Below are 21,382 nucleotides of genomic sequence, written 5' to 3'. Positions count from 1 at the left end.
TTTCAGTCGGGGTCTTACTAAGTTGCTCAAACTGGGCTTCAACTTGTGATCTTCTTCCATTAGCCTTGCAGAACTCTTGGATTACCATGCTCACTTTCACTGGATCTTTTTAAACATACAGAGTTTTAGAAAGTACTGATAGGATGCAGATAAAAATAGGCTGGGAGTAAGAAAATAAATAAAAAGTCTTTGGAAAATACTGATCATCCTAGTAGATAATGGTTCAGTTAACACATAACAATTTAAATATATCTAAACTTTTACAAAATATAATAATTTGGATCCTGGAAAATTCTTTGAGTAGAAACATTTATTTGAATCTAAGTAAGCCTGATGTGAAGAAACACAGGGAAGCTGTGAGCAAAGTAAAACAAACTACATTTTACGACTAAGAATTCAAAATAACTCATGCTGTGTCCTACTAGAGTAACAAGCATTCTGTGAAAAATAATACAGTATGGCATATGATAGACATTCAATATATATTTCTTCAATGAGAAAATAGGACAAGGAGGACAGCCTAAGTGGCAGCTTAGAAAAATTGCTAAAATAACATTGTTGTCCCATTTCTACAGTACATCAGTCTCTATGTAAGGCACTATCACTAACACATATACAGAAATGTAGTTTGCAATACTCAGGTGTATCAATTCATCCAAGATTTGTGAAACAAAGCAAATATGTTACCTTATTGATTATGTACATGCGAGGGTTGGGTGAGAGATGAGAGAGGGGAATTTCTGAGGAAAATAGGCGAAAGAATTATTTTCCATTTAAATTGACATTAGGCTCATTATCTATGAGGTTTATAAAAATATTATTTAGTCTTTGACTAAAATTTAGTCACAAGAACCTTCATTAGTAAACATTAGACTGCTTACTAATGAAGATTAACATTGAATGGCTCTTGAGAAATATATTGTCCATAATCACAAAATTCTGAACAACAGCTAGTATATTAATATATTAACTCCATTGAATGGTTTATATAACTCTTAGTTGGTACACTCATTAAGTTATTATTTCATCAAAATATTGTCTATTTCTCAATTAAATGTTATATAATATATAAACAGAGTCATAGTTATACTCAGTCCACCAAGGAAATTGATAATAGTGTGATTAAATTGGAAAGTTGATAATACATAATTGTCCTGAAGTTGTTCCATGTCTCTGAGTATACAACGATATGGAGATGAACCGAAATAAAGTAAAAATTATTCTTTAATATTAGGATAATGTTAAAAAACATTGCATTCAGCCTTTCTCTCTCCCCACCCTTCCATCCCTCCTCCCCTCCCCCCACTCCCCAAAATGAGGGCTTTCCTACTAAGCTACCACCTCTTTGAGATAGAGTCTTACTAAGTTACCCGGATTGGATCTGAATTTATGATCCTCCCCCTCAGCCTCCCAAAGTGTTGGGATTACATGTATATACCACCATGTCCACCTATCTCTTATTAAACTTCAGTTGAAATATATAGTTATATTTTAGAAAATAACTAAATATAAATTATATTACCATAATATTTTGATATGGGAAGATATTAAATATAAAAGGCACTTTCAAAGCTCTTCCACATTAATTTAAGAGTCCTATACTATGAAGTTTAGTATAAGGTACTCTTCGGTATTGCTATTACAGGAAATGATATTATGAAGTTCACACCTACTATAGAAAAAGCTACTTAAAATACTTGACAACTCAGTTGTTTGTCATCATATATACTTACCTGTGGCCAAGTGTTTAAAACTGATTTGAACACCATACTAATAAGAACAAGTACACAGATTCAATGCTTACTGGGTCAGTTCACCTTCATCTTCATGAGCACAGAGTGCCTGGTAAGTGCCTTGTCATCCTAAATTTCACTAGTCACAGGAATCATTGGGCATGGATAGATGAAAATTATGTGTTTAAAAAAATCATTACTGCTGTAAGTCAAAACAGCATCATGACTACTAATTACAGTGATTAATACCATCATTATATGACAGCCAATATTATCAGACCAAATAATTTTCTACTAGAGCACACTACCAAAAAACACGGCTTTCACAAGGCAAATTTGTAAGTGAACTTGACAAAGAAATGGCTGATGGTAAATCTTCTTGGAAAGAGTATAATGTTCTTAAAAAATCCTTTAACTAAATTACAGCTTATCTGAAATATTTAAATATGGTTAAACCTGGCATGATCATGCATAACTGTAATCGCAGCACTTGGAAAGCTGAGGCAGAAGAAGGGCTATACAGCAAGTTCAAAGCCAACCTCAACCAGACAGTTGAGACTCAGGCTCTAAATAAATAATTTATAATTAAGTCTAGACTCATGTCCCAAAACCCTGTCTCAAAGTGATGAAATTTCCTATGATTCTTGTATGAATTCATCTTATAGTTTGAAATGGATTAAGAAATTGTATAATGCCAAGTTGTATTATTAATAATATTGAATATCTAACAATGTAACACAAAGATTTTAGAATCATATACTGATCTATCAGGCAGATATTTTAACATTTAATAATACAATCAATTATCAATATTCTAAAATTTTCAGCATTAAGAAAATAAAAGCATATAAAATAGAACAAAAATGTTAATGATCGGCAGGGATGTGATCTGATACTTTGAGTAAAGAGTAAGCAAACCCTGAGAGAGGAATGATAGCATCTTTATTATTGCTGTTAATGGAACAGAAGGTACCTAATCCTACCAAATTCCCTTTTGAGAGAAAATTACAAATTTTCTAATAGCATCATATGTTATTGAGTAGTTACTTTCGTTGCCTTCTAATAAAAGCAATTACACACAAGGAAACAACACTGTTCCTCACGCACTACATGTTTATCACTCTGTTCTTATCACATGAAACCAGACACAGTCAACTCTCATAAGCCATTCTCATTGAGAAAATATTAGCAATACACAATAGCTGTATTTTCCATCTGAATGAATCATATATTTTGCTTAGGCACCTAAAATATTAATTTAAATAAAAATTATAATATTTAAGCCCCTATCAATAGATGGCAAGGGGCATGGGGAAATAAGAGGAGGCAAGGAAAAATAAAACTACGATTTATATTTATTTGGCCATGATAAGCTAAAGGCAGTCCACACGTGTATGAAGAATGTAACAAAGGTGGGCAGTAACTTTAAACTTTGCTATTCTTTCTAGATTATTTTTATATTGAGAGAAATGTTGCAATGTACTTGAGACCATTTAGAGGGCAAACTGATTCATCAATTCTCTTTTTGAGTATATTTTCACTGGGTCTAATGAATGAAAATCCACTAATACATCACAAAAATTACACAGCGTTAGAAAGGTAAGCAGGTATTTAAAGGACAAGAATTCATATATAATAGCCTGTTACTATTCTGTAGAACAGATAAGGAGGTTGAGAACTGATATTTGTGATAATGGAGCCTTAGTGGGCACATTTACACTACAGGGGGATGAAATAGTGTTTAAAAGTATGGACCTGTGGATTCAGGGTTACGCTAATGCATCCTACCCTCCATGTTCTTGTTCATGTATTAAGCATAGCAGAGTCATGAAGAACGCAGGGTATCAGGTCAGTCTGTGAGAGCTTTCATTACCAGTTCCATTTTGCTCATGTGCAAATTGGCTACAATAATAGTACATACTGAACTGAGTAGACAAAAAAATGTGCATGAAATAACATATGTAAATCACATAAAAAGGGTGGTATATAGTGAATACACAACAGATATTAAAACATTACTGTTGAAATTTTAAATTTTGTTATGAGTCTATATTTACATGAAATCCTTTTGATTGTAGCTTTATTATATTTTATAGCCATGAATATAGAGACTAAGCAATTAAACATTTTCTTTAGATCAAATAACATGTAAGCAAATAAACATTACATCCGGTGCACTAAAGCTGTGTATACTTAAAGGGGCTAAACTTATACATTTAGGCCAACTATACACTTTCAAAATTTCCTTGACTAAACCAACCACAGGCCATAAGTTAATTAGTATAAGTTGGTGATATATAAATATTACAGGGTAGGGGATTTAGCTCAGTGGTTCCAGCGTCTGCCTCACAAACGCAAGGACCCAAGTTCGATCCCTAGTATCAAAAAAAAAGAAACTTTACATTCATTATGGGGAATTGGTAATATATATTATATCTGATCATTTTTACTACCATCTTTCTTGCAACTCTTCATGCCTCTCCCTTGTCTAGATCCCATTCCCATCACCACAAAGACTACTTCGCCATTTCTTTTACTATCCCTTTTATACTTACTTATATTGTGGGTTTCTCATATAAAAGAAACCACAGGATATATAACCTTCTGAATCTGACATTTCACTTAGCATTAAGATCTCAAGATTTATCCATTTTCTTACAAATATTTCACACTGGAGTGGATTCAACGTGGCTGAATAGAAAGGAGACACACTAAAGCTACTCAGGGAAAAATTAACTAAAAACACAGTAATTGGAAGAAAGGGAGAGACATACATCCTGATGCCAAAATAATCTGAAATGAAAATGATAGATCAAACAGAACATAGGTGCAGAACTTTATGAAACAGCATACCAGCCCACGGGGCTGCTAATGGCTAGTGCTGCCTGCAGGCTAAGCAAGAATCGCCCTACTGTGAAGTACCCAAAAAGCTGTATTTGATCCACAATTCTGGCTGCGTTACAAGAATAGTGGAACTAATTCTGCAAGCAAAATCATGGAAAGAATTAAGTTCCTGAACTGATGTACCACTGAAGTACAATGGCTTTTCAGGAAGATATCTAGAATAGGTATATCTGGGTGAAATGGAATTTCTACTTTTAGTTTTTTAAGGAATTGCTATATTGATTTCCATAGTAGTTGTACTGGTTTACATTCCTACCAACAATGTAGAATGGTTTCTTTTTCTCTACAACTTCACCGGTATTTCTTTTCTTTTTTTTTTAAGACAGAATCTAGGACCTCACTAAATAGTGTAGGCTGGCCTTAAAAGTGTGGTGATCCTTCTACCTCAGTGTCCCAAGTACTAGGATTACAGGTGTGCACCATCAGGCAGAGCTGTAGTTTTTTTGAGTATTTGATGACATTCATTCTTACTGGATGAACACTGAATCAGAGTGTTGTTTTAATTTGTATTTCTCTAATGGCTGAAGATGCTGAGCATTTTTTCATATATGGACTGGCAATTTGTATTTCTTTTGAGAAATGTCTACTCATTTAAATTACCCATTTTTGACTAAGTTTTTTTATTTATGGGTTTATTTTTTAAATCCTTTATATACTGTAGATATTAGTCCTCTATCTAATGAATAGCTGTCAAAACTTTTTCTGATCTTCACTCTGTTGGTTGTTTCCTTTGCTATGCAGACACTTTTTACTTTGATACAATCCCATTTATTGATTTATGTTATTATGTCTGCACAATTGAATTTCTATGCAGAAAATCCTTCTCTACGCTATTGCCAAGAGTTTTACCAATTTTATCTTCAAGAAGATTCAGTCTGTTTTTATATCTTGATCTTGTATACATTGTGATTTGATTTTAAGTGGGGAGAGAGAGAGAGAGATTCATTATTCTGCATGTGGATAACCAGTTTTCCCAATACTATTTGTTTAAAAAGCTATCTTTTTTCCAGTGCATGTCTTTTAACAAGCCACTTTTGAAAAACAATCTAGCTCTCACATTTTAAAACTTTAAAAGAGGAGGTGATGGAGTAGAACAAGATTTTTTTAAACACTCAAATTTTTAAAAAGAAAATGAAAATAAAACACACCCAAATGAAGTGAATTACTAAATCAGAGGAAAATAAATGTGCACATTAACATTAGCAAACTACCCCCAAAAGACTTGATCATGCAGAGATTTGATATTCTGTCAGTAATAAGGTTTCCACAGAGTCAGATACATTCATATAACATATATTTTATATGTACCATTGACTGAACTACTAAATATAGAGTAAGTATGCTGAGCTCCTGCTATGGGAGCTACCACTTATGCTTTATTAGCTTCGGTACTGTTTTTTCTTATTGTTGAAAAAAAATACCCAATACCCAAAGTTAAAGGAAGAAAGTTTTATTGTACCTCACACTTTGCAGAGGTTTCAGTTCATAGTTGGCTGGCTCCAAGGCAGGGTGTCATGACAGAAAGTCATTGCAGAGGAGAAACAGTTCACAGCTGGCAGAAGGCAGCAAAAGAGCAAAGTAGCAAAGCAGCAAGCAACAACAGCAGCCCTCTTTCTGTCCCTTATTTTCTATCCAAGATACATGTCCTTAGGGTAAATAGTACTCACATCCAGGATGGGCCTTCCCATTATTCACACCCAGAACTATGCCAAATCAACAGTGGAACTAATTAGTAACAACATACCCTTAATCCCAGCATGACACAATCTTAGCATCACATACTGAAATTCCCACCTAGGATCACAGGAGGCTTCGGGGGTCATCTAGACTCAAGCCATAATATTCCACCACTGGCCCCCTAAAGACTCACGGATATCACTCTATTCAAAAGGCATTTAGTTCATCTCCAAGAGCTTCAAAGTCCTAACAGTTTCCTCACTGCTGAAAAGTCCAAGTCTAAAGTCTCCTCGGACAATTTCAGGCAAACTCTTAGCTGTGAGCCCCTGCACAAAAGAATTGAAAGCTAAACACTTCTAATGTTCAATGGCACAAGATAACTATTTCCATTCCTAAAGATACAAAGGGGGGCTAGAAAGGAATGGGACCAAACAAGTCCAAAATTCAGTAGAACAAACATTAGGTCCTATAGTTCCATGTCCAGAATGCAAAGCAGTCTGTGGCAAGATGTCAACTCCAAAGATCTTGGGTGGCTCCACACTATGGCACTGCGTGTAGCTGCAGCTCTCACAGCCTCTCATATGGGCTGGCTTTGCTCACTCCTTGAAGCTTTCCTCAGATGATCCACATTCCTGGCTTCTCCAACCTTCTGTGGTCTCTACTTCACCTTTGGCTTCACACTCACAGTTTCACACATTGCCATTCCAGGGCACACTGCCTGGCCTCCCAGGACTTCTTCTGAAATCTGGGTGGAAGCCTTCATGACCCTACAACTCTAGCATTCTGCATGCACCTAAAACTAGTACCACATGAATGATGCCAATGTCTGCCATCAGCTGGAGCAGTAGCCAGGCTTCTGTCAACCTTAGCTGCAGGTGTTGACTGCTAGGTTTGCTGAGCACTCAATCCAATCCTGAGGAACAAATTCTCTGTGCTGCTGCCATTCTAGAACATGGTGCTAGGGGGTTCTTTTCTCACAGCAAATTTGTTCATCTTTGCAACCTTGAGGACCGGAGTCTTGCTATTTCGTCTGCTGTCCTCAGGCCAATACTTTACATTGTGCTTTTCCTTCTCAGCAATCAAATTTTCCTGTGCTCTATCTTTGCAGTTCACAGCTTTAAAGAAACTTCCTTTCTGGCCAAACTTACTTTTTTTTGTGGTACTAGGAATCAAACTTAGGACCTCATGCTTGCTAGGAAGGCACAGAGCCACTAAGGTAAATCCCCGGCCCCAAACTTACATTTTAAATCATTCTGCTGGGCTCTTTGATCTTGATTCTCAACATAAATTTGACTAAAAGCCCCCAGTAGTAGCCATGCCACCTCCTAAACATTAGACCATCTTTAAATTTCTTCTGCAAAGTTAGTTTGCAGCCCTTAGTCTCAGTCTCAAGCAGTCTCTGGGCTTGAGCAAAATTTAGACAAATTTTCTGCTAAGGCATAACACACATCATCTGGAGCCCAATAGCCAAAGCAGTCCTTCCCAGCAGAAATCTCCCAAGCCTGATCTTTACTGGCAGCATTTCTGTAAGCATTTTGGCCTTCTGGGCTCTGACCACAATCCCCCATCAAGTACAGATTAAAGCATTCCAGAAGCTTAAGGCTTCTTCAGGTGGCATCTCCAAACATTTCCAAACTCTTCCCAAAGTCAATTCCAAAGGCTCCAGAACCACATGGTCAGAACAGTCAGAGGAACAACACCACTTCTCTAGTACCAAATACTGTCTTAGTTTTCCTTGATGCTGAGACAAAGTACCCAACATCCAAAGTTAAAGGAGTAAAGGTTTATTCTGGCTCATGGTTTATAGAAGTTTCACTCCATAGTTGACTGTCTCCAAGACAGGGTGGCATGTTAGATGAGAAACAGTTCATGGCAGGCAGAAGACAGCAAGCACCAAAGTAGCAAGTGACAGCAGCAGCATTCTTTCTGTCCATTATATCCTATTCAGGCTACCCACTCTTAGGTTAGGGAGCACTCACAGCCAGGTTGGGGCACCCTTTATGCTAGCAGTGCACTGTGAATCAATGCCAGCATCACATCTTTAATCCCAGCATCACACATCCTACACCAGCCACCTCCAAAAACCTCTGTAAGAGGCTTTGGGGGGAATATCTAGATATAAGCTGTAATAGGTACTATGAGACCAAATATATATAACGGTGATTTATTTGTATGTTCACTAACTTACACTTGCCAAAAGCTGTGGTATAACCTAGGAAATGTAGAGTAAACATAACGGTAATATCTTTCTAACTAAAGAAGTTCAGTATGAAATGGGAGACACAAGTGAGTAAAACATGATAATATGTTGATTGTGAAGACTGCCATTTGAGGGAAGTGCCAAGTAATTAAAAACCAAGTATAAGGAGTAGTAGCTCTGTTCAGAGAGCAGTTGCAAATTCTTTTCTAAAACACCTCTGTTCCAGAAACAAAAACATTCAGTTCAGGCACAATGTAGGGGGATTGAAAAGGTAAGTGGCCTTGAAATACAAGAAGTATATTCAATGTCTTCCCATGGATAATGAGTAATCAGTGACGTGTTCTCAACAGGAGGGCCATGATCACAACAGAACAGGACTGAAGACAGAAACACTAATTTCTTTTTTTTTAAATTCACCCATGAAAGAGATGCCACAGTACTTGTACTTACTGAGAAGGTATGATAGAAAATACACTGAATGCTTAAATTTAAAAATTTATTACAATAAAAAACACATTGCCATTAATTCCCCTCAAAATACTTCGTTTCAAACACACTTGTTCCACATTTTTCCAATGTGTCTTTTGCTTTAATAAGTTTTTATTTTATTTTAGTTTTAGTTTAAGCACCCATTATATTTTTCAGTCACCCTTTGAATAAATCCATGAAGTAAGAAACTTTTGAAATGGCCTCCAAATGACCCCTTCCTCCTAATATTAATGCCGTTAAGTGATCTCTTTCTTGTCTGAGTGTGTGTGTGTGTGTGTGTGTGTGTGTGTGTGTGATGGCGGGACCTGGTTTTGTTGGTTGTTATTTTAGTTTTAGTTTAAGCACCCATTATATTTTTCAGTCACCCTTTGAATAAATCCATGAAGTAAGAAACTTTTGAAATGGCCTCCAAATGACCCCTTCCTCCTAATATTAATGCCGTTAAGTGATCTCTTTCTTGTCTGAGTGTGTGTGTGTGTGTGTGTGTGTGTGTGTGTGTGTGATGGCTGGACCTGGTTACTTGTTGCTTGTGATAGCTTCAATTAAAAAAGACTGACTATAACTTCCCTATAGACCCCTTCCTAAGTTACATTTTTTGATGAACTAAACTGTATTTTCTAAGGAACCCTATGAAAAGGCCCACAAACAAGGAATTCAGGGCAGCTTCTGAACAACAGCCAGCAAAGCAACAGTAGCCTTCAGTGCAATAGCCCTAAATTCAATGCTCCCAGTAATCATATAGGTGAATTTAAAAATAAAACACTCCCCAACTGGGCCTTCAGTTGAGACCAAAACCAAGAACAACACCTCAAATGTAACCTTACAAGGAAACTTGAAGCAGAGGACTTATCTGTGATCTGCCAAGAGGCCTGATAGTCTCAGAAAATGTGCGTAGCTCTCCTTTCAGTTTTTTGAAGTGCTGGGGGTCAAACCCAAGGGATCAAGTATGCTAAGCAAGTGCTCTACAACTGAGTGAATCTCCAGCACCTAAATGTTTGTTCTTTTAATCCACTAAACCTGTGGGTAATTTGTGATAGATTCATAGGTATGTTATTCATAACGATAAGTTAATTTTAACATGATATTTACACTCTAAGTATTAATCTATTTTCAACTATAACTGTATTCTTAGAAGTAGGCACTAAAATATGAGAGATTTTTTTACCTTGTAATTTTGGACTGAAGCATCATTTACAGGATTTAGCGGGAATCTAATAACAAAACTTAGCTCAAACAACTCACCTACTTTACAAAATATTAAACATTGCTTTCAATTACTGATCTTAGTGATAATAAATAGTAAATAAGAACAGGATTCAGGAAAACTATGTAATAATCACATTTTAAAAGTAATCTATTAAGAAAAAGGAATCACATTTATTTTCACCCACAAGAACTCATTGACTAATGGAATTGTTTATAAATAATATCTCAAAAAACTAGATTGCTATGACTCTAACTTTAAAGGGGTTTAAATGAAAAATTTATTTTACCACTTGATGCAACATTACATATATTAATATATTATTGCCAATGCCTAATGATATGAAGATCACATTCCTTCATTCATTATTGGAGGAGTCAGACCCCAAGTCACAGCAATGTTTTACCAGTGACAAATTCAAGGCAGAGAATGGCTTAGAAAATCTTTGTCACTGAATAAATAACTTTATTCTTTTCAGAGGATAACAAACAAATCTTACTTTGTTATTAGCTTAGAAGACCTGTGCTCAGTGCCATGATAATAGGATTACGTTTCACAATATATTACAAGATATAAGATTCACAAGATGTATGAAACTACATCACTGTTTGAAAACTATGCAACAAAAATCATAAATTGCTAAGGGCATAAAAGGCATTAAAAGTCATTGATACAGCATGAAGAAATGATTAAGAGCAAACCTGAGTGTAAATGTATTCATTACACTTGTCACTTACTGGTTATATAATCAAAATATTGCTTCACCTTACATGGCCTCATATTTTCACCTATACAACAATAATAAAAGTATTTAATTCTATGTGAGAGCTAAATAAAATATGCATTTAAAATATCAAAACTTTTGGAGCAAATTGTATTTTTCATATATGTGCTACTATTATGTGTTATAAAAATAACTGCCATTATTATGACTGCCATAATAATATGTGCTACTGTTACTATTACAATTGCTAGAGGTAGTCGCTGTAGTACTGGGTTAAATTTTAGAATAACCACACTGCCATTGATATGTAAAGATGGAGACATTTTGAAACCTGTTGTTTAGAAAGCAGAAGGTATTATGTCTCAACTTTTCTCTACAATTAGTGACTTATGATGAAATAGTGGTATATAGTTCTGTCTCAAAAATTCCTTGCTCCCTATTTTATATACAAGAAATGATTATTTAATGCTGGAAAATCCCAATTAGAAATGCACATATTATATCTCCATTAAGTTGAAATACATAAAATTTTCACAATGAAGAAAAGCTTTGGCAAGGTGACAAAAATAATGAAGTTACCTACAGAAATGCAAAGAGTGTTATTATGCGCAGATACTACAATAGACTAAATACTTTGTTTCACTAAAATTTATATGTTGAAGGTACATGCTTCTAATCTCAGTACTTGGGAGGCTGAGGCAGGAGGTATCATCTCAAGTTAGAGGCCAGCATGGGCTACATAATGAGTAGAAGGTCTGTAATATATAGTAAGAATCTGTTTCAAAAAATAAATAAATAAATGAATGAATGAATGAATGAATGAATGAGTGAATGAAATGAAGTTCCTTCATTGAAACCTAACTCCTAGGGTGATGGTATTAGGAAATGTGGCCTTTGAGAGGTGATTAGGTCTTGAGGGCAGAGTCCTTATAAAAGAGACATCTGAGAGCTAGCTCATTTTCTTCCGTGTGAAGACATAGTAAGAGGCAAATGCTTTATGACTTCTAGTATGTTAATCTTAGATTTCCTAAATTCTACAACCATGAGAAATACATTTCTGTTGTTTATAATCTACCCAGTTAATGTTATTTTATTACAGAAGTCCAAATTAAGACAGGAAAGTGTTATTTTGAGTTTGCTGTCTTAAAGATTTTTTTTTTCTCATTGATTTTATTGGTACATTTTAGGTATACAGTACAGTTACATTCATTATTGGGATCTTGTACCTTTACATGACAGGTCTTGGTTCTCGTTTTTTACCCTTGTCCCTGCCCTCCCTTCACCCCTCCTCCTCTCCCTCTTTACAAACACTTCATTTCCATTTTTTCATTTTCAACTGTCATAAAAGATTTAAACATTCTCATTTGTTCCCTTATGTATTAAAGGTTACACTACGGAAGTATGCATGCAGTGTTATTAAGATGACAAATTACTTCTTAGGATACTCACTCTCCCTGGACACTTTAGTACCATCTTATAAGGCATATGCACTCTGAGATGGACATCTCATTATTTTCAAGTCAGTTTCAAGAATTTCTATACTATGAATATATAGCTAAATTATTTTGTACTACTCATTTGTTTTTTCATTACTTCACTAAATACAGAATATTGTACTGAACAATTAAACAGGGTGGTTATCTTCCGAAGCAGTCAGCTGATACTAAGGCTTAAAAACACAATTTAAAATATGATCCCAAAGAAAAAGTACTTTTATACACATACACTTTTAAACTCAGTTCCACCATAATTGGAAGCTAAGCCCAATATTTCAAGCACTGCAAAATGACATTTATATGCATGTGAAATATTTATAGAATCTCAATTTCTATTATTATTAAAGCTAAATTGTACTGTAGAAATACGGAAGCTAAACTTTATTAACCTTGTATATTTATTGAAGAAGCTGAATTTTATTAACCTCTTATGTCTTATTTCTTATATTTCCTCCAAGCAAAATTAAAACCAAAGGAATTGTTTATAACTTACACAATCTTTGTATTTCCTCAAGCCTCTAGAGAACCCTAGAAACTCTAATTAGAATTATCACTTACAAGCTACATATTTATTACTTCACATTCAGTTAATATTCACCACCATGGTTTTAATTCTTATATAATATCACTATTATCTATACATTACTATATATTTAAGTAAAATAACTGTCATTGTAACCTTAATGATGTGTCTGCAAATATTATCAAATTGCATTACAAACCATAACTAGAAAACATGCACCCTTTACACAAATTCCAACAGTTACATATATGATGTATATTCAACAATATCAACAAGTTCTTCTCTTGCTGCTCAAAGAGAACATTCAAAATATATTTTGTCTTATGATTTCATGATGGCTTATAAGAACCAAACTATCACAAACATGAGAACACAACATCTGAAAATTTGAAGAGGCCTTAGAGCTGAAGATTAAGAATTTGTGCTGGATAGAATATCACATATTTCCTAGCCTATTGCTATTTATTAATGATCAATGATCCTTCACCTGTATCTCTTATCTGTCCACCAAAGGCCTGCCCTATGGTAAATAATCAAATTTTTGTGCCCTTAATGCTTATAGAATAAAACTCAACTTCTTCAGTGTATACATTCTACCTATTATTTGCATACCCACATCTTTTCACTCTATATCCCAATCCGAAAGGCTCCTTGCTGCCTGTGCTTTAAACAGTATGGCCCAATAGGCAATAGCTCTGATGCTCACCTTAAACTTTGAAATCCAATTTAAAAAAAAAATCAAACCCTAATTTGAAAGTATTTCTTTATGTAGTAAAAAGCTGACACAAACAAACACAAACACAAACACAAAAAAAACAAGGATCAACCAATCACAGGCAGGCAAGTGATGAGACCATACTCAAGTAAGGCAAATGCTTAGCTGCAGCCAATGAGCTGATTTCTCTGTTTCTATGTTCAGCCTGTAAAAGCTCACTGTTCACACTACTGGGCAGAGTTCTCCAGAGTTGTTCTGGTTTTGACCGCTGCATAATTCCTAAATCATTCAAATAAACTCTATTATTTTAAACTATTTTAAATGTGCTGGTTTTTACTTTAAAGCTTTACTAATGGTGCTTTCTGACTAGAACTACTTCTTTCAGTCTTTCACTACTGAAATTCTACTTACATGTGATGGCTTGGATAAATATTAACACCTCTTGGATCCCCAGTTTCCTTACTAAAAATTTACTATTATTATATTCTTTTCTTATGGCTTTTTACAAAATACATACTCTAATATTTACTACAATTTCACTAACCAGAGTGTCAATCTTCCTATGTCCTTCATTATATTGAGTTTTCTAGTACACAGACAAGACAGTATTCATTTCTTTCCCTCCCATTTAGTATAGCGATTTACACAAAGTTGGTACTTCATGAACTTGTTAAATGCAAGGAGATCCATTCTCTCCTACACAAATAATCTGTTTTTTTAATAAGATATTAAAAATAATTTTCTCTAAAACTTTAAGAATAAATTCAAATAGAAGAGGGCAGAGGTAAGGGGAAAAAATGAGAATCAAGGCTTGTCATGTAGAGGTACAAGATCCCAACAATAAATGTAACTGTACTGTATCCCTAAAATGTACCAATAAACTCAATTAAAGCTGAAAAAAAATAAATTCAAATAGAAGGTACAATTTTATAGTATTTTCAAATATTAAATATTTATATACTTAAATATTATAGACATTAGAAATAGTGGGTTTTTTTGGTTGGTTGGTTGGTTGGTTTGTTTGTTCTCTACCAGGGATTGAACTTGGGACCTTGCACTTGCAAGGCAGGCAGCAGAACCACGGGGCTAAATTCCCGGCCCAGAAGTAGTGTATTTTAAAACTTCTGTCCATGAATCAGTTCTAAGCTATTTTAAATTTCTAATTAAACATTTTCTTGAAAATAGACTACTAACTCTTTACAGTGCATGTAGCAAGAAAAGAGTCATGAACTTTTCAAACACCCTTACAACACAGTAAGTCCCTGACTTATAAAAATTCAAGTTGCAATCTTTCACAGACATAAATGAACCTTGCATTATGGACATTCACAGATGTGAAGAAATCATGGAAATAGTTCACATATCCATCAGACATTGTCATAGTAGTGCTGCTGTGTGCTGACTGTACACTGTGATAGTATACAGTATTTTTATGTGTATGTATGAGTTTTAACCCTCTACACAGTATATTTGTGTCAAAAGTGTATAAGACTCACTTTGTTGGACTTTTAAATGAATCCAAACTATAAACATTCCCCCTGAGCCGAACTCATTCCTTAAGTTGGGGACTTATCTACAGGGAAGCTTTCAAAGGTTTTGGAATACTGAATCTGAGAGTTTTAAAAATAGGTCTAAGAAAAAATGATTATGTTGCTTATTCTAGAATATTGCTGAATGGGCTACACTGAGCAGCGGAATGGGAAACAAAGTGGTGCTCTACAGCTAGGAAAGCCAGGGCAGCAAAGTTAAGTTTGTTGGAGCCAGAACCTCCCGCTGATTATTTCTAAGCCTGCCAACTGTTGCCGAAATTATGCATCATGGAATCGCCAGTGACACCTCTAGCTATAACAGGAGGATCAATCAATAGGTACTGAGTATTATGTAAAAATGGCAGATTTGTATCATTATATTTTGTTTATGCCATGCTATGCATGTCTAGAGTATTCCACGATGCTTAAATGATTTCTTAAATGTTCCTTCAGAAATAATCTGAGTAAAAGTAATAGCAGTAACGGGTATACCTACCATGATTTTGTACTTATATACTCAAAATTAGAAAAGTATGAATAATATCACAAGAAAGGTTTGGAAAATTAAAGTTAATAGGAATGGGAATGCAGCACTCACAGCAATGAGTACATGAAAGCCTTTTGGTTTTACTTGAGTTTAATTTGGTTTTAACAGTAAGAACTGCTTCTATTATATCTGATTAATTCTAACAAGGTATAAAAAAAAGTTCTCTCTGAATTAGCAGTTGCATGAAGTGTCAATAACTAAAATAAAACAAAACAAAATGAAAACCACAAAACATATGGAAAAAGCATTAGGTAAATAAATGGGGGAAATTAATGATTATTTATTAAATGCCTGCTAGATACCAAGCACTGTGCTGGGTGCTTTAAATAGACAACCTTATTTCTCATAATGCTACTAAGTTAACATTACTATAGTCATTTTATGGATGATAAAATGCAGGCACTGAAATTATAAGAATCATAACCACAATGCAAGAATATGTGACTCTATTTCCTCTGGTATTTTCTACTATATAATACTACCCCTTAGAAAAGCTGTATAGAAATGAGTTTTATATTTTCCTCTCTGTCTTTAACATCGGTTTCATTTATAAAATAAAGAGGCTGCACTGGTTTATATGTCCAGTATGACTAAAATGTTATAAAATCTGCTTTGTTTAATACTCAATATAAATAAATCAGTAATCAAAAAGAGCAGCTGTTCAATAGAAAATGTGCTATAAACTAGAGGGAAAAGTTCACAGAAAAAAGAAGATAAACACTGCCTATGGCTAAAAGAAAAGCTGTACAACTTCATTCCTAATTTAAAAAGTAAACATCATGACGCCAATCATTCACCATTTTCATCTCTAAGATGGGTAGAGAATGTGGAAAAGGAGATGCAGGTTGAATAATCCCTATGAAAAATGGTTGCATCTATTTGACCTTATCCAGAAGTGTTTAGGATTTTAGATTTTTTTTTCTAGATTATAGAATTTGTACACATATACAATAAGGTATCTTGAACATAGAACCGAAGTCTAAACAAAAAATTATTTTTTGTTTCACAAATACCTTATACATAGAACTTGAAGTTAATTTTATACAATACTTTTAGTGCTCCTGAGTTTTGGCTGCAATATATCACATGAGGTCAAGTATGGAATTTTTCACTACAGCTTCATACTGGTACCCAAAAGTTTCAAATTTTGGAGCATTTCAAATTTAAGAATACAGATGTACAATCTATATTCGTATACATTCCTAGTGGCATAGTAAATTGATACAAACATTGGAAGGAAAATTCATTTTTCAAAATTTTAAATGTAGAAATTTTACATAGCTATTTCACTTCTAGAATTTATCCTCCAGACAGTCTCACCTATGTACCCAAAGATGTATATACAAATATGCTTCCCACAGCATTTTTGAAACAATACAATAATGGATCTAATTTAAATATCCCTTAATAGAAGACTCGTTAAGTGAACTAAGACAAATCCAAACCAAAGAATTGTAAACATAACGTAAAAAACACGTAGTGTATCTTGCCAATCAATGACCCCGACTGATCATTGACTTTTGAAAGCCTGAGTCTCCAGCCTGCTGGCCTCCTCTGCTAAAGTGGGATTTTCCAAGCTCCACAATTCATTCTCATCCTGAGCATGTTGCTAAGGTATGCCTCCGCTAGGTAATCCACACTGCTCTGTGACTTCTCCCAGCTTCAAGCTACATAGAAAGGACTCTGAGAGACCCTCAAACCATGCAATGAAATGTGAAAGATGTGACAAGAGAAAATGGTGGAGTGGTGAGCAACAATGTATCAGCTTCTCCAAGATTCAGGAATCTAGACACTGGAAACTAACAATTTAGGGAAGAAAAGAAGAAAGGAAGTGGACTCCTAAAAGCCAAGAAAGATCTGACAGGAAAATTCGAGCCTACAGAGAAATTGAAGAGACAGAACACAATTCAGAAAAAAAGAAGGAACAAGCCGCACTTTCTCCCTGGCTCCTTATTTACAGCACAAGAGAAGGTAAGATTGAATCTACAAGACACAGAGAAGTCAGATCAGTGAATGCTGTCTGCTGCAACAACTGATAAGTGACTCCATTCCAAGTGCCTGCTATATCCCAGAGAGAGAGTGGGTAGACAACAGTCCAGGGAGTGGTTTGCTGAACCCAGGACTCAGAGCAGCGAGGGGGTTGGCTTGATTTCTGGGTTCCCTATGTTAGGATCCTACAGTGACTAGATGAGGAAGAGTGATGGGAAGTAACTATGGTCCAGGAGCCATGGTCAGTCTAGCAAGAGACTTGTTGAAAAGTTTGTAAGCTAAACAGCCCAGGCCCCATATCCATGGGCAGAGGCCAGGCTCAGCCTAAATTGCTGTGGAATTGAAAATCCCAAAATCCCAAAAAAGCTCTCCCTAATACCACCGTCTGCTTGCTGGTAACTGCATACAGCACAGATCTGGGGTCTAGTTCCCTTCTCTACCTACTGTGTTTCCCAAAATATAACACCAACAAAAAAATAAGCACTATCTGGTCATTACCATGTTGATGGCCAGTGTCAAATATAATATTATACCCCATTATTCTCTTGATCAGCAGTTATTCTGTAAAGGCAAGTAAAGCAAAGATAGGCTGATTGGGCCTGGCATTCTTAATCTGTAGTTTTCAAGACTAATTATTTTCTGGTTAGGTCTTATTTTTAGGAAAACGAAGTACCAGCATGAGGAGGACACATCTTGAATTAGACACTGTTCAAAAACTATAGAGCCCAGAAGAAAATCACACCTTTGAAAACACAGAGAATTTGTCTTTTGTTCTTTCTTTTGAGTGTGTGTTGTTTTTGTTTTGTTCCATTTTTTAAAATTATTATTATTTTCTTCTTTCCTTCCCTCCTTTCTTATTAGTTTCCTGGGACTTCAGAAAGGTTCATTTGTCCTTCTGCCTTGCTTCTTACATCTTTTACTTACTTCTTTTTTTCTCTCTCTATTTTTTCATCTTCTCCCTTTATTTCTCCCTTTGATTTACTCTCTCTGGAATTTATTTTTTATTTCTCTTTTTCTTACACTACCATGTCTTGATAGTTTTTTTTTTCTCTCTTACCTATACCTAATTCTATAAACATCCTTCTATTCCCCTAATAACATCCTTTGTATAATCTCTCCTCTTTCTCATATGATAGTTTTTCTTTTCCATTAAGTTTATTGGTTCATTTTAGGTATACATTCAATTACATTCACCATTAGGATCTTGAATATTTACAAGATGTATCTTGCTTCTTATATTTTTCCCCATACCCCTGCTCTCCCTTCACCTCCTCCACCCCTCCCTATTTACAAAGACTTTGTTTCCATGTATTTCCTTTTCTCATATTTTTTCTTTTCCCATCTTTTCTTTACCCTATCCCTTCCACTTCCCCTACTCCTTTAGATGTCTTCTTCCTATTTCACAATATCAATTATATATTTTGATCCTTATTTACACTTTTACTCTTTCACACCAGAGAAACTATTCAGTATTTACACATGTGTGTCCTATTTATTTCACTTAGGCGTATGGCCTCATTGTGCATCCACTTAGCTATAAATGTCTCTAATTTCTCATTCTTTGTGGTTGAGTAATACGCCATTTTATAAAACACAAAAACACAAACAAATCTTCTTTATCCAGTCTCCAGTTGATTGGTAATTTGGCTGTTTCCAAGTTTTAGCTACTACAAACAGTACTGCTATTCATATGATAGAGTTTAAGGTATCCAAGTTTTCCTCTTGCATTCCTCCATTCCCAAAACAAGCATCTTTGATAATATAACCATAAAGCTTTGTTATTCTTTTCATAGTTAATGTGATAAAATTACTGTTGAGTTCTTCTCTACCATTAGAGAAGATATAACTGTTGTATTTAGCACATATAAGCTGTTGTCAACACCTGAAATGCCTTAGTGTTTACATCATAATCACTGATTTCTTCTCTAGGTTTAAGTTCTTATGGCATGAATATCTAATTCATCTTGGATGATACTACTGTACCTTATTCAATTGACACTAATAATGTTGCAAAATTGCCGCTACTTCTCTGTAAAGGTAACACTCAGATTATCTTCATGGCATAATAAATGGTAAATGAATACATGAAAAAATGTTCAACATCTCTGGACATTTGAGAAATACAAATTAAAACAACCCTGAGATTCCATCTCACTTCAGAAAGAATGGCTAGCATTAAGAAATCAACCAATAACAAAGGCTGGTGAAGCTATGGAGAAAAAGGAACACTCCTTCATTTTTGGTGGGAGTTTAAAATGATACCAACACTATTGAAATCATTATGGTGAATTCTCTAAAAAAATTAAAACTAGGAATTCTATTTGACCTGGATATTCTCCTTCTAGATATCTTTCCTGAAAGAGTTAAAGTCATACCACTGTTGTGTGTGTGTGTGTGTGTGTGTGTGTGTGTGTGTGTGTGTATACATGTCTTTACAGCAGCAGAATTAATAATAGTCAAATCTAGGAAGCAAGTTATATGTCCATCAACATATGAAAGGATAAAGAAAATATTGTATTTATATACAATTGAGTACTACACTGCCATACTGAAGGATAAACAAGAGTCACTCGTAGGAAAATGGATGCTCCTTGAGACCATAATGTTAAGTGAAGTAAATCAGATACACAAACTTAAATGAGGCAAAGTTTCTCTTATATGAACAATTCAATAGGTAAATAAATTATGAAAAAGAAGACGTATAATAGGAGAAAATAAGTTATTGCAATCTAGCATGGAAACAGTATCTAAAAATGTAAATTGTATTAAAAAATTTAAATCTAAAAACCCCACACAAAATACAACATAAATTACAAGCTCATATGCAATAAACTAAATATATTTACAGCAGGTAAAGAACAAAAGCCAATGAATGATAAATATCATAACCTTCTAAAGGTACAAAATATTCCTAAGAGATACTGTGAGAAATCAACAAAATTCTCTGTAGAAGTTGTTAAGTTCGGGACTGTGGAAAGTCACTCTTTATTTTCCTTTTTTTTAAAAACTATGCATCTTTCATTTTTAAAATAAATGATGACATGAATCCTTTGGTGCAAGCATGAATACACTGCTATAAAAATGTATCAATTTAAAAAGTTATTATAATAAATGCTGATCTCTGGATCATTGAAGAAACATTTAACTGTGAAGTTTAACATATCAAATAAGAAAAAAAAAGTGAAAATTCTTCAAAATAGTATAATCACCCCAGATTTCTGTGTTAATTACAATGCCAAATATGAATGAACCACAGTAATTAGTTATGAGAATGAGAAGTTACCTGAAAATGACATGTGAAACACACAAGACATTATGGATCTAAACATAAACATTGCTTTCTACTATTAAATCATTAAACACATTTAGTGGGTATCAGATTTTGTTAACAATCCCAAAAATCTACTCATAACTAAAATGCAAAATTTCCTGGAATGAAAACTGGTAATACAAAAATAGTGGGAAACACTACATAGTCCATATGACCCTAATCTTACTTCAATCTCATGAAAACTTGTGCATCGTTAGAATCACTATATCATTTTTTCTTAATGAATCAGCAAATCCATACGCTCTGCTTTCAGTCAAAATTAAAATTTCGTAATTATATATATAATACATGTATTAAACAATACAAGTAATTTCTATTTTA

General features: G+C 34.4%; 1 protein-coding gene across 1 annotated transcript in view; it reads right to left on the bottom strand.

Annotated features, from left to right (window-relative positions):
- Diaph2 (diaphanous related formin 2) overlaps nt 1-21,382 on the bottom strand; it is an 857,618-nt gene that overhangs the window by 586,468 nt on the left and 249,768 nt on the right. The window lies entirely within an intron of this gene.

The sequence above is a fragment of the Fukomys damarensis genome, unplaced genomic scaffold, assembly GCF_012274545.1.
Source record: "Fukomys damarensis isolate Sample0158 unplaced genomic scaffold, DMR_v1.0_HiC HiC_scaffold_39, whole genome shotgun sequence".
Lineage (NCBI taxonomy): Eukaryota > Metazoa > Chordata > Mammalia > Rodentia > Bathyergidae > Fukomys > Fukomys damarensis.
Note: the sequence above shows the minus strand (reverse complement) of the source record. Positions and strands in the feature narration are given on the sequence as shown.